This window comes from Balaenoptera borealis (genome assembly GCF_965194805.1).
Source record: "Balaenoptera borealis genome assembly, chromosome: 20".
In the NCBI taxonomy this organism is placed as follows: Eukaryota; Metazoa; Chordata; class Mammalia; order Artiodactyla; family Balaenopteridae; genus Balaenoptera; species Balaenoptera borealis.
The window spans coordinates 8,376,163-8,389,446 of record NC_138879.1 but is presented as its reverse complement, the minus strand read 5'-3'; the positions used below and the strand labels follow the sequence as shown (position 1 = coordinate 8,389,446).

Below are 13,284 nucleotides of genomic sequence, written 5' to 3'. Positions count from 1 at the left end.
TGCCAATGCAGGGGACACAGGTTCGAGCCCTGGTCCGGGGAGATCCCACATGCCGTGGAGCAACTAAGCCTGTGCGCCACAACTACTGAGCCTGTGCTCTAGAGCCCGCGAGCCACAACTACTGAGCCCACGTGCCACGACTACTGAAGCCCACGTGCCTAGAGCCCTTGCTCCACAACAAGAGAAGCCACTGCAATGAGAAGCCCATGCATCACAACGAAGAGTACCCCCTGCTCGCTGCAACCAGAGAAAGCCCACGCGCAGCAATGAAGACCCAACGCAGCCAAAAATAAATAAATAAATAAATTTATAAGAAAAGAAACAGCCTGGGAGTGTGGGATGTTATGAGGTAAAATTTCTTTTGTTTTTTTGCCCACACCACGCAACTTGCGGGATCTTAGTTCCCCAACCAGGGATCCAACCCGGGCCCCCGGCAGTGGAAGCATGGAGTCCTACCCACTGGACCGCCAGCGAATACCCTGTTATGAAGAAATTAAAAGGAAAGAAGCCATGTTACGTACCTGCAAGGATAGATCCCTAAGACACATCCTTAAGAAATACAAGCAATTGCAGAACAATTATTTTAATTATTAGGGACTCATTTTATGTAGCAAATTTAATTTGCAGGCATACAAATTATTATAAATGATTTGGTGATTACTGCGGGATTTTTGGCTGTCAACTGGTTCTGTGTGTGGTTCTAATTTGGGTTCAGTGGAAGACTGAGCCCACGGTTATAAAGGGTCTGAACCATGTGTATGGTAATCTAAATACAACCCAACTGCAGGTGAATGGACAGAGGAATAGTAAGACTTGGCACTTCCCAAATTTTTCATTTAGGGTTTTTAATTTTTTCTTTATTTATTGTTTTATGTGAACAAGTTATAGCACTTGGTAACAGATTTCTAGGATTTGATTTAAAGGCTTTTTTTTTTTTAAGGCTCTTTATGGAAAATTTCAAACATACGCAAATGTAGAGGAAATCATGTCATAAAACCCTCAGTATAAACAAGGTCCTACTTGTTTAGCACAGGGAACTATATTCAATATCCTGTAATAAACCATGATGGGAAAGAATATGAAGAAAATGTGTATATGTATAACTGAATCACTTTGCTGTACACCAGAAACTAACACAACATTGTAAATCAACTATACTTCAATGAAATAAATTACAAAAACAAAAAACCCTCCGTATTTTTATCACTCAGTTTCAACAATTACCCACGTTTTGCCAATCTTATTTCACTTCCTCCCCTCACCCCTGGCCAGTCTTTTTCAGCCAAACCCAGACATCATGTCATTTTACCCATAAGTAGGTCAATATGCATCTTTAAAAAGAGCATTTGTAAAAAAAATAATCATGTGCCACTGTCCCCTTAATAAAATTAATAATTCCTCAATATCATCTAATCTCTGATTGTCTGAAGTAGCTGGTTTTTTCAGATCAGAATCCAAACAAGAGCTACACACCACATGTGATTGTGCCTCAAAGTCTCTTTTATTACATAATAGTCTTCCCTCCATTTTTTAAAAAATGACATTGATTTGATAGAGAAACCAGGTCATTCATATGTCTTATAAAATCTTCCACTTTCTGGATTTGGCAGGTGGGGTCCTCATGGTATAGTTTTCCCTAGTCCTTTGTACGCTGTGTTTCCTGTGAACTGGGGGTTAGCTCCAAAGGCTTGATCATATTCATTTGCATTGGTTTTGGCCAGAACTCTTCACAGGTGGTGCCACGTTTATTTTTATTATTATTATTTTATAATTTTATTTATTTATTTTTGGCTGCGTTGGGTCTTCGTTGCTGCGTGCGGGCTTTCTCTAGTTGCGGCGAGCAGGGGCTACTCTTTGTTGCAGTGCACGGGCTTCTCATTGCAGTGGCTTCTCTTGTTGCGGAGCATGGGCTCTAGGCACTCGGGCCTCAGTAGTTGTGGCACATGGCCTCAGTAGTTGTGGCTCGCGGGCTCTAGCGCGCAGGCTCAGTAGTTGTGGCGCCCGGGCTTAGTTGCTCCGCGGCATGTGGGATCTTCCTGGACCAGGGATGGAACCCATGTCCCCTGCATTGGCAGGCAGGTGGATTCTTTTATTAATACTTTTTTTTTTTTTTTCAATTTTTTTTTTTTCAATTACACTATACTAGGTGTGCTTTATTTATTTATTAATGGCTGCGTTGGATCCTCGTTTCTGTGCGAGGGCTCTCTCCAGTTGTGGCAAGCCGGGGCCACTCTTCATCACGGTGCGCGGGCCTCTCACTGTCGCGGCCCCTCCCGCTGCAGAGCACAGGCCCCAGACGCGCAGGCTCAGCAATTGTGGCTCACGGGCCCATTTGCTCCGCGGCACGTGGGATCCCCCCAGACCAGGGCCCGAACCCGTGTCTCCTGCATTGGCAGGCAGACTCTCAACCACTGCGCCACCAGGGAAGCCCCAGGCAGGTGGATTCTTAACCACTGCACCACCAGGGAAGTCCCAGTGCCACGTTTAGTGGTGCCAGGATTGGCCAGAGGAGTCATGTGGTGTCAGCCTGATCCCTCCAGGATCCCACCTCATGGTTTTAGCATTCATTGATGAGCATTGCCTTAGGGTTTGCTAAGATGGTGGTTTTCTAATTCTATTATTCCTCCTGCACTTATTACTGGAATTCTGTAAAGAACTTTCCTTTACCGGTTCTATGATTTCACTAAAATAGTTTGAATAGGAGAGAAAATTTTTTACATCGACTCCTGTGAGCCTTTTTTCCCTTTGGTAATTTTTTAAATTTTGAAATAATGTTTGACTTACAGAATAGTTACAAGAATAGGACAAAGAACTCTCATAGACCCTTCATCCAGATTCCCCAATTGTTTGCATTTCACCCCTTTTGCTGACTCATTTTCTCTTTCATACATACAACTTTTTAACAATTGGAGAGTGAAGTGCACACATAATGCTCCTTTACCTACAAATACACTAGTGTGTATTTCCTAAGAACAAGGACATACTCTTAAATAATCATGAACAATGGTTGATGTCAGAAAACTAACATTGATATAATGCTATTATTTAATCTATGACCTTATTCATGGTTTGCCAGTTGTCCCAACAAATCTTTTATTTAAAAAAAAATATTCTATTCCAGGATCAAGTCCAGGATTCAGCATTGCATTTAATCTCTTTTTTCTTTAGTCTCCCCCAGTCTGGAATGGCTTCTAAGTCTCCTGGTCTTTCATAACATTGACATTTTTGAGGAGTACAGACCAGTTATTTAGTAGATTCTGTGAACTTCTAACGCGATTAGTCTTTGATAGCTTCCTTGCTTTCTGGCATAACAAGATGTCCCAAGTTCATCTGTACCTTCCCTATTCCCTATCCTAACGGCCATTTCTCTAAAGATCCCTGGTTTCTTTCAGTGGGAAACGGGACATAGAGATGGGAACTGAATTCTGATGACACTGTTAATGGGGACGCAGCATGAGTGGGGGTAATGGGTAGGTGAGTAGTGCCTGCTGAAGCAGGGCTGGCCCCCCAACTGTGCCCCAGACCCCTCATCTGGGGGAACAGCATTTTCAGGCTGGCCTTTGTGGACCAGTTTTTCTGACTGGGAAAATCAGGGGGAATGTATGGCCCTTCTCCACTGGCGTGGCTTTGGTTATGGTTCACCCAGTATAATCCCTGAGTTGTTTTCCTACTCCTTTTTCATTTTATGACTTGTGAAGTTTATTTGTCTTTTCTTATCTAACATTATTGATTTATTGGAGGTGCAAACGCAGAACTGGGACATCAGGAGGCTGTCAAGGAAGGGTCAGAACACCTGTATAAACATTAGGTGATTAAGCAAAGCAGAACTGCAGCCATAAATACACACAGTGGCACAGAGGAGTGGATTTGCCCCAGGCCGGCCAGCCGGCCTGTGCATCTCTGGAGGCCATTGTTCTTAGCAGAGTCCTTCCCGTTGTGCTTAGACGGGCTCCTGACTCATTGGGAATATGGCTGTTCTACTATCAGCAATCCTGTCTCTCGTTCTTATGAATTATCTAAAAGAACAGACTTCTTAAGTGATACGCAATCTTGGGTCCTGGGTTCCTACCATTCCACTGTCCCAGGGGCCACAGCTCCCAGGGAAACGGGAAGGCTGAAGTAAAAGGACAAGAAGAGGTTGCCTACCCTTGGGATGTTAAGGAGCCTGCACATTTGCCTTCATGTTTTCCACAATGAAGGGTAGCAGAAAATGCTCCAGGGTTGTCTCAGGACAGAACTGCAAGTGTCAGAGAGAAGGGAGATTGGGGGCATCAGAGGAGCAGGGGGTGGGGGTGGGCTGGGGGGAGGCTGGGGGGCAGAAACAGTGGTCCAGACAAGAATCTAAGTGCAGCCAATTTCATTGAGCCTCAACTCAGTTCTCTATTTTCTAAGCACCACTTCCCACCATTCTAGGCTAACTGCCTTCCCTGTCCCTTGCAATGTCTTGGGCAGGTTCAGACACTGTAGGCTGTTAAGACTCAGGCCAGCTCTGTCTCAAACTTCACTTGCACATGTGACTCAGAGCTTCATCAGCTCCCCTCCCCGAACAAGCTGGGGCACTGACCCTGGTTGCTGGGAGAATGCGGGAGACTGCGGGTGGGTGTGGTGTGGTTCTGGGATACCTCCCACTCCCTCTCTTTTCAAGGCCTAACTTCCTAGCTTCCCTGGTGTGGAGAGCAACAAATGGAAATGGAAACCGCTGGGGTGGGAATTAAGGGGGAATTAAGGGGGAACAGATCCCTTAATTTAACCTGCTGTGTGTCCAAGACAGGGAGGGCCCCAGGTCTGGCCGGGTTTAGTTCTATCTACTACTACTCGTCTCTGATGATAGGGTGGACACTGCATAGATGCAAGACATGTAATAAGTGTTATTGATCAAATCTTGGTAGGGTACATGTGAGTGCAAAGGACAGAGAGGTCAATTCTAATTGGGGTGTAGAGGGACTTAACCTGCTTTAGTTTCATAAACAACCCAAGAACCAGTGGATTCCAGAAGCTTTAGGGGCCCTATCTGATACAAGAGCTTCATCTAGTACATGAATGATGATACAGGACAAGACTGTTTCAGACACAGTACAGCTCCATGAATGACTTATTCATGAAGATGAGTCCTACTTGGTTTCTCCTGCCTTTAGTGGTTTCTGAACTTGTATGCTGGTGAAAGTTCTGGGGGATGAACAGAGCTGACATGGAACATTCCTCTTCTACACTTAAAAGTAGTGAGCCACTCAACTGCCAAGACATGGAAACAACCTCAATGTCCATCGACAGGTGAATGGATAAAGAAGATGTGGTGTATATATACACAATGGAATACTACACAGCAATAAAAAAGAATGAAATAGTGCCATTTGCAGCAACATGGATGGACTTAGAGATTATCATACTAAGTGAAGTAAGTCAGAAATGAAAAACAAATACCATATATCACTTATATGTGGAATCTAAAAAAAAGACACAAATGAACCTATCTACAAAACAGAAACAGACTCACAGACAGAGAGAACAGACTTGTGGTTGCCAGCGGGGTCGTGGGGGTGGAGGAGGGATGGATTGGGAGTTTGGGGTTAGCAGATGCAAAGTATTACACTGTATATAGGATGGATAAACAACAAGGTCCTACTGTATAGCACAGGGAGCTATATTCAATATCCTGTGATAAACCATAATGGAAAAGGATATAAAAAAGAATGTGTGTATATATATATATATATATATAACTGAATCACTTTGCCGTAGAGCAGAAACTAACACAACATTGTAAATCAACTATACGTTAATAAAAAAAAAGAGACAGAGAGAAAGACAGGGCACACACGATTGAGAGATTCGGAGATTATGGGAATAAAAAGTGAATTGGAAAAAAGAAAAAGTAGTGAGCCGCTGAACATCACAGATACTTGCAGAGCTAGCTGGGACCTCAGAAGGCATCTGGTCAACCAGTTCATGTTCCAGATGATGACGTTAAGGTTCAGCCAAGCCCTGGGGCCAGCCAGTGCGGTGGTGCAGGTGCCCAGGCTCCCTGGGTTCAAATCCTGGCTGTGCTACTTCCTAGCTGAATGATCTTGGGCGAATTACTGTGTACCTCATTTTCTTTATCTGTAAATGGGGGCTTTAACTACCAACTTCACGGGGTTGTGTGAAAGGAAAATCAAAGCGGAGTTGGTATTGCCAAGAGCACTAAAATGGAGGCCACTGAAGAAGTGTGACTTATGCACATCTCAGCCCGGATGGAATCGGAACTTGGATCACTTCTTGTCTTAACATAGGCATCCAGATATCTGCCCAATATTCCAGAAACTCAAGATACTTACTGGATCCTTACTTGAAAATAAGTCCATTGGAAAAAAAATTTATATGAAAATGAATCAGTATCTGAAGGGTGACATCAGTAATTAAGCTTGAGAAATTAACTAGATATTGTTCATATATTTGACAAATGAACAGCAGGATGTTGAATTATAAAAGAAAAGAAATCTGCGCTGAGGTTGAAAAGTATACTGCTGATGTTTGGGGAATTTTTTTTTTTTATAAATTTATTTATTTATTTATTTTTAGCTGCGTTGGGTCTTCATTGTTCGGTCTTCGTTGCTGCACACGAGTAGGTAGCCCCTGCTCTCCGCAACTAGAGAAAAGCTCACGTGCAGCAACGAAGACCCAATGCAGCCATAAATAAATAAATAAATAAATAAATAAATTTATTTTTTTAAAAAAAAGACAGTGGGTTCAAGTCCCTATCTGAGTTGTGCGGTTTCATAACCATTAACGAGTGATTTGTCCAAAGTTATACAGCTACGTAGTGGCAGGGTGTGATGAGGGAGAAGGGAAGGGGGATGAACTGCACCGCAGAAGGAGCCTGCTTCCTGTTGAAACCGCTGATGCCCTGTTAGAGCCATGAGCTGCAGAGAAACAGCTTTCCCAACCTGAGAAGGGGGAGGACAGCCCAAGAATCAAAGGATTTTCATTTCCAAAGACACCTGAAGGTCATTCTTATCGTATGACTAGGCCAACAGTTGCGTTTATTGGTGGCAACTGTGCAATTAGGTGATAAAGGTCTCCCTTGTAAAGCACCCACATACGATGTGTAATTAAATGTGCATTTCTGAGAACCAAAGCCAGGCTAAAACTTAAAAACAAAACACAATAAATCTTCCTTTAGATGCAGAGAAAAGATTCCATTAACGTCTTGTTTCTGAACAGCCTGCTGTTCAGAGATAGGGGCAGTGCTCTAAAATAAACACCAACCCTCCTACCAAATGGCCAAAAACAAGCAAGAGCAAATGACACACCCAAGTGGAGCTTGAATTCCGGGAACAGGTGGATCTCAACTGGTAAGAATGAGCTCCTGCCCTGGAAGGAAGTACTGTCAATTTTAATTCTATGTGTGAGTCAATGCCACAAGCATGAAAGAAACTGTATGTAATTAGTTTGCTTCTTTGCAGAGAGCTGTTTAAATGGAGTATTCTACTGGGAAGCGGTTATGTAAAGGACGATGCAGCACAAAGGACCCAGGTGGGAAACTGGAAAAGAACCCTCTGATCGGGTAGTGTCCTCTCTACCCGTTTGCCTGCTTTGTCAGGCGCTGGGCACAGAGCCTTGCCCCCTGGTCGCCAACAGCAGGTGTTACAGTCTGCCTTGGCTTGACTTTGTTGCACAACAGTCCTATTAGCATTTCCTTATTCTGCCGGCCCTGAGCTTGTCATTTTTTTTACATCGAAAAAATAGCTCCTCAGAATTTGTTTCCCAAAGCTTTACTTCACTTCCACCTTTTTTTTTTTTTTTGGTCGCGCCACTCATCTTGCGGGATCTTAGTTCCCTGACCGGGGATTGAACCCAGGCCCCTCAGCAGTGAAAGCGCAGAGTCTTAACCACTGGACCACCAGGGAACTCTCTACTTCCACCTTTTACGAGAAGTTTGAGATGTGTGACGGAGGTTGTCCTGGAGAAAAAATCAGAACCGTGGAAGAAGTATGGATGTGTTCTCTAATGACCACGTGACACTCATCGTACAGCAGTTGGGGGCTCCAGCCAAACAAGGAAAAGAAACACACATGCTTATCACCACAAGTGCTGTGTTTAGCAGACCCTCGGGTTATATGGCACAAACCATGAAGGAAATCAGCACCATCCTCAACTTCCTGGAGCCCCCATCATCCCCCACTGGCCAAACCTGGGGGCTGAGTCTCCACCCAGCAACCCCACTGCACCTTTAGAACTCTCTCCAGCTCAAGCCCTCCTGTGGCTTCTCATCACAATTAGAATAAACCACATACTCTGGTTTTCTAGGGTAAGGGCAAATACAAGGAAAGAGTAAGAGGCTTAATTCTCCTGTTGAAAGTAAGGGAAGAGATGTCCTTCCCCCTTCCTTTTCTTAGAGCATTTGCTTTAGAAAACCTGTACGTTCTTTCCCTGTCTCTCTGGAATGTATGTGAATCTGTTTAAAGCTAAAGAATCCTCTCGCCAGATCTGGGAATGTCTTTCTCAAGGACTTGGGAAGCCTCCCTTTGAAATGTCACCATCAAGGATGAGAGCACCCCACCTCCCAGCTTCTCTGGGAGCTCAGGAGCCTACGCCTATTTCCCTTTGGCTAAAGCCAATTAGTGAACACAGATGGCCTCCCCAACCCCCAAGGGAAGTTAGGATGAGTGCTGTGACACAGGATGCTGCTTAGCCCTCTTACCTGAGGACCAGTCACTGTTTCTCTCACGAACATGTTTGCAATAAGTTGTATCCGCTTGGCTCTAGAAAAGGGTGGGATGTCTTCCTGTCTTTGCCACCTCTTAGTGGATTGCCTATGATGCACATCAAATTCTGGTTTAATGCTTATTCAACAATGAAATTGTTTTCGTTCTCTTCTGCCTTTGTGGAGAGACTTTCTGGGTCGGGAGGAGATTTTGTTTTTAGCTACCCTTCCCCCTCCTTCCCTTTGTACTCAGCTCCAGCCACCCTGGCCTTTGTATGCATCTTAAAAGCACTGAGCGTGCTTCTGACTCAGGCCCTACATTTTTTTGTTCTTCTGGCTCAGCCCAGTTTCTGCCCATAGATTTCTCGTGACTTGCTTACTTCTTTTACCTGGTCATTCCTCAGAGAGCCCGTCCCTGATCACAGCTCTCAACGCCCTTCATTTTCCTCACAGCACTGATCACTATCTGTTCATTGACTCTAGTCTCTGCTGTAGGAGGTTAACCTGCGTGAGGTCAGGACTTGGTCTGTTTTGCCCATCACTGTACCTGCCGCATCGAAGGTGCTTTTGATGTAGAGGAAATACAGTTAAAAAAAGTCTCCTGGGAATTCCCTGGCGGTCCAGTGGTTAAGACTCCGTGCTCCCAATGCAGGGGGCCCGGGTTCGATCCCTGGTCAGGGAACTAAGATCCTACAAGCCACACGGTACGGCCAAAAAAAAAAAAGTCTCCTGCCAACCCTGAAAACCTCTCCACAAGGCACCTTCAACACAACAATTTTTAACATTGCAGGTGTCCTGCAATTTGGCCATTAATTTTCAACCCTTCCTCTCTGGGTACTGGTGGAAATCTGGGCTAGATGTGGCCAGGGTAGAGTTTTTCTGCTTGAGTCTCCTCCTCAGCCTTCCTGGTGCTGCCTTTTGTGGGTCTGTGTCCCATGTTATTCTGTGAGTCTCACTGGCCATGATGGGAACAAGGCATGGGGAACCTTTCTGCACTCATGCTGGTTAGACCCCCACTCCTGTGTGCCTCCAGTGGACTCCTGTGTCTTCTGTCACACGGTCACACACCAGTTTACAGTTCCCACCCCAGGAGTCCAGCATATAGTAATTTCTCAATAAATGTAAAGTAAATAAATTCACCAGCAAAAACTTTGATCTTGTGTCATGTAGCTTTTAGACGGCACTTGTTACCATGACGGTGGGCCAAGGTGTACATCTACCTTCCCCTCAGACAGTAATTCCTCCAAAAGGAGAGGCAGTGGGATGGTAGATGACTTCCCAGGCCCTGAGGAACGGTAAGCTGTGGTCTTAGAAAATAAGCTAGGGTTCTATTGTTGATATTGGAGACTTAAGAGAATAAGAAATACCGTAGTTGTGTCCAGAGACCAAAGAAGTGTCATCATACAAGTCTATCAGGGTCTGCCTGGCCCTTCCAGAAGACAAGAGGGCTCGCAACAGGCCATCTGATCCAGATTCAGTGTCCAAGGTGAGCACACCTGCTGAGTGTGACCAACCGGGAAACAGAACATTCTGTGTGGGAGAAAGGCTAGAAAGCCAACTTAATATTGAATCCTTGCCTAGGGCACCCTTAGTCATCGACTCCTTCATTAAACAACAAAGATCCATGAATTAAAGTTCTATTTTTTTTCCTTTTTTACCAAACGATATTATTTTTGCCTTTGTGTTCCTGTGAGAAACCTCTAAAAAATGGATATGTCAGTTGAGCCTGTTACAAAGAAAACCCAGAGGCATTCTAGCTAGAAAAAAAGGAAAGTTTGGCCAAAAGACAGTATAGAATAATATCACCTTGAGACACAGACAAGAGCCCCTTCCCTGGACCCTGCACTTTAGAAGGCCCCATATCACCAACATACAAGTACAAACTTAAAGACCAATGAGCACCTATGTCAAGTGGATCTGGTGCTCATAGCTGCCACAGCAAGACCACAACCCATAACCATCAACATACACTCTTTTTTTTTTAAAACAATGAGTGTATTTTTTATTTTATGTATTTATTTATTTATTTTTGGCAGCACCGGGTAGTAGTTGCGGCACATGGGATCCTTCACTGCAGCACACGGGCTTCTCTCTCTAGTTGTGGCATGCGGGCTCTCTAGCTGTAGCTTACTTGCTCAGTAGTTGTGGTGCGTGGGCTTAGTTGTCCTGCGGCATGTGGGATCTTAGTTCCCTGACCAGGGATCGAACCCTCATCCCCTGCATTGGAAGGCGAATTTTTAACCCCTGGACCACCAGGGAAGTCCCCAACATACACTTTTATGACTAACACTGGTCAGGCCCCAGAGAGGCTTCCCTACATCCTTTGCCCTATGTCTTCAAAATCCAAGGCGACAGTGCCTGGATGCTGTGAAGGTCTGTGGGTCCTTCAGATATAAGCACATTTGGGGGAAACAATTAAAAGGGGTGGTAGCTCCATGACAGTAGTAGAAACCAGCACAGTAGCAGACCAGCCAGAAGTGTAACAGAGAGAACCAGGGAAAGAGACAGCCAAGAAGAGTCTTCCCAGGATCCCACTCATCCCTGGGGCGTCCGGAAGGTGGGTGCATGTGCTAGGCTGCACCCATGCAGAAGCAGTCAGAGCAGGATACAGAGCAGATCTGAGAGCATTCTCCACACCACACAGATCCATCAGCAAGGAGCAGGAGCCCTACTGGCTCAAGGGACTGAAGCACAAATTCTGACCAAATGCTGGCTGAACAATAAGCTGCTGTGCCCCAGGGTGACTCCTGAGACTCATACCCAAATAAACTCACACTCATCCTTGGTGGTCTGGAAGACTGTGCAAATGCCCAAGGCTGCACCCCCTCAGAAGGGATGAACATGGGGCAAAACTGTGAACTCCCAAACCGTGAAAGCTGTCTCCTAGCTACACACCTACGTCCAATAGTTGAGAAATAAAAATATAACTGGTTAAGGGGGCTTAAGCACAACTTTTGACCGATAAGTGGCTTATGCTGACCTGGGGTGATCTGTAGGAAATCAGGTTAAAAGATTTTTTTTTTAATTTTTTAAGAAAAAGAAAAATCTGAGCAGAGACATCAGAAGATGCACACTCTACACACAAACCAGGAAGTTGACTTCACAGAATTAGTTAAGAATTCAACAAATAAACCAGTGTCCAAACAAACAACAGTTACAACAATAAGGCTCAGAGCAGGAGGAGATTCAGTATACAGTGTTGCTACAATATATCATCTAAAATGTCCAATTTTCAACAACAGCAAAATAACTTTAAGACATGCAAAGAATCAGGAACGTGTGATTCACACACATGGAAAAAAATGAGGCAATATAAACTGCTTTTAAAGGGGTCCAAAAGTTGAACACATTTGAGAAAGACTTCAAAGCAGCTATTATAAGTATGTGTTAAAAACCAAAGGAAACTATGTTTAAGAAGTAAAGGAGGTATGATAATGAGGACTCATGAAGTACAGAATGTTAATAAAGAGATGCAAATTGTTTTTAAAAAATGAAAATTCTGGAGTTGAGAAGTATAATAATCAAAACAGAAAATTCACTGGAGGGGCTCAATAATAGACTTGAGTTGGCAAAAGAAATCAGTCAACATGAAGATAGATCAATCGAGATTATGCAATCTGAAGAACACTAAGAACACATAATGAGAAGAAATGAACAGAGCCTCAGAGAAATGTGGAACACCACTTAAGCACACCAACATGTGCATGACGGGAAGGAGCAGAGAGAAAAAAATATTCAAAGAAATAACACTTGAAAACTTCCCAGATTTTATGAAAAAACACCAATCCACACATCCAAAAAGCTCAAAAAAGTCCACATAGAATAAATGCAAAAGATCCACACCCAGACTCATCATAGTTAAAATGTTAAAAGCCAAAGATAGAGAAAATCTTGAAAACATCAAGATAAAAACAATTAATCTGATATGTGTTAACAATAAGATTAACACCTGACTTCTCTTCAAAAACAATGGAGGGGACTTCCCTGGTGGTGCAGTGGTTAAGAATCCGCCTGCCAATGCAGGGGACACAGGTTCGGGCCCTGGTCAGGAAGATCCCGCATGACGCAGCACAGCTAAGCCCGTGTGCCACAACTACTGAGCCTGCGCTCTAGAGCCCACAAGCCACAATTACTGAGCCTGCATGCCACAACTACTGAAGCCCACGCACCTAGAGCCTGTGCTCCACAACAAGAGAAGCCACCTCAATGAGAAGCCTGCGCACCACAACAAAGAGTAGCCCCGGCTCACCACAACTAAAGAAAGCCTGCGTGCAGCAACGAAGACCCAACGCAGCCAAGACTAAATAAATAAATAAATAAATTTATTAAAAAAAAATAAAAAAAAATGGAGGCTCGAAGGCAGTGGGGCAACATACACAAAGTACTAAAATAAATGATACCCAAACAAATGACACCCCAAAATCCTATACCAGGCCAAGCTATCATTCAAAAATGAAGGTAAAATTATAAATTAAACAAAAACTGATAGAATTTTTTGCTAGCAGACTTTCCTTATAGGAAATACCAAAAGAAGTTCTACAAGCAGAAAGGAAATGACCCAGACAGTGATTTGAATCCACATTAAAAAACCAAGAACTCCA

At 44.0% G+C, this 13,284-nt stretch overlaps 1 protein-coding gene across 30 annotated transcripts in view; it reads right to left on the bottom strand.

Annotated features, from left to right (window-relative positions):
• The window catches only part of METTL23 (methyltransferase 23, arginine), a 143,845-nt gene that overhangs the window by 59,269 nt on the left and 71,292 nt on the right, over positions 1-13,284 (bottom strand). For 4 of the 30 annotated variants that reach the window (XR_014238277.1, XR_014238279.1, XR_014238281.1 and 1 more), the window contains one exon: positions 8,681-8,792. The exons of the other annotated variants lie outside the window; for them this stretch is intronic. The gene's annotated coding sequence lies outside the window, so the exon portion shown is untranslated. The remainder of the gene's footprint in view (positions 1-8,680; positions 8,793-13,284) is intronic. 30 annotated transcript variants of the gene reach the window in all.